Source organism: Microtus ochrogaster, assembly GCF_000317375.1.
Source record: "Microtus ochrogaster isolate Prairie Vole_2 chromosome 14 unlocalized genomic scaffold, MicOch1.0 chr14_random_1, whole genome shotgun sequence".
In the NCBI taxonomy this organism is placed as follows: Eukaryota; Metazoa; Chordata; class Mammalia; order Rodentia; family Cricetidae; genus Microtus; species Microtus ochrogaster.
The window spans coordinates 6,963,756-6,965,519 of NW_004949096.1; positions in this window are offsets into that span (position 1 = coordinate 6,963,756).

Consider the following 1,764-nt stretch of genomic DNA (forward strand, 5'->3'; position numbering starts at 1 on the left):
GGGCGCCAGCCATGGTCAAGGCTCTCTTCCTGAGTAACAGAAAGAGAAAAGGTGCTGGGCAGGAAGGGTCTGACCCTGAGCAGAGCCAGTGTGTCAGGTCATTGACTGAAATGACAAATGGAGAGATGGACGGGTGCCCCAAGTCCACTAACGGATCTCGGGGATCAAGACAAGAGGACTGGATCGTTTGATTAGGATAGAGTCTTCAGGATGCTGACAAGCTAGCTTTGAACTCCTGGGCTCAAGCAATCCTACTGCCTCAACCTCCAGGTAGGTGGCCCTATAAGCATGAGCTACCACACCCAGCCTGATTGTTGTATGTAGGCAGGAAGCCCTTGGGCAGCAGGGAACTGGTTTGCTCTGAGCTCCAAGCTCTCTGCTGTTGCCGGGTGAAAAGCTGTCAGCTGCTGGACCTTACATTCACCAGTGCTTTATTGTTTACAAAGATCTTCTTTGATATTTTAAATTCTGTCTATGTGCATGTGTGAGTGTCGGGGCACTTGTGTGCATGTATGTGTGCGTGCATGTATGTGTGCTTTCATGTGGAGGCCTGGGAACAACCAGTAAGCTCCGGGGATCCGCTCGCCCCTGCCTCTTCAGCACTAGGATCACAAGTTTGTCCCACTGGGCAGGGCTTTTTTTCTTTTTTAAATGTGGGTTTTGGGGATTGAACTCATATCTTTGTGCTTGTGGGGCAAGCCCTTGAGGAACTGAGCTGTCCTACAGCCGTTCCTATAGCAATGCTAGGAAGATGAATAAAATTTTTCTTCCCGTTTTTTTTCTACACCACCCCCACCCCACCTGAGATGGGGTTTCGCTGTGTAGCTTTGGGAACTCTGTAGACAGGCTGGTCTCAAACTCACAGAGATCCACCTGCTTCTGCCTCTGCCTCCCAACAGCTGGGATTAAAGGCGTGCGCCACCACCACGTGGCCTTTTCTTCCTGTTTCACAAATGAAAGACGAGATTCGGAGAGGTGGAGGTGACTATAGCAAGGGCAACAGCCCCAAGGGGGGGCTCAGTGGAAAACTCCTGATGCAGTGTCTTTTTAGGAGAGCATCTTATTGGGAAGAAATTGACAAGCAGCTCCGACTTTGGCCATCTCCTTCCTTGCTGTGGACAGAAACAGCACAACCACACCTGCTTTGTTCCCTTTGGTGGGGCATCCCTTCCCTGGAATCATTCCTAACCTCCTCTCCTCTCCTCTGCTCTATGCCTTCCTCAACAGCTTCATCCAGAAGGCCACTCTCCTTCCATAGCCACCTACCAGAACGCAGCACCTGCCAGAATGCAGCACCTGCCAGAACGCAGCACCTGCCGGAACGCAGCACCCACCCGAACACAGAACAACCAGAACGCAGCACCCACCAGAACATAGAACAACCAGAACGCAGCACCCGCGAGAATGCAGCATCCGCCAGAACGCAGCACCTGCCAGAATGCAGCACCTACCAGAACGCAGCACCTACCAGAATGCAGCACCTGCCAGAATGCAGCACCTGCCAGAACGCAGCACCTGCCAGAACGCAGCACCTGCCGGAACGCAGCACTCACCCGAACACAGAACAACCAGAACGCAGCACCCGCGAGAATGCAGCATCCACCAGAACGCAGCACCTGCCAGAATGCAGCACCTGTGAGAATGCGGCACCCACCAGGACGCAGCACCTGTGAGAATGCAGCACCCGCCAGGCCAGAACGCAGCACCCGCCAGGATGCAGCACCCTCCAGGATGCAGCACCCGTGAGAATGCAGCACCCGCCAG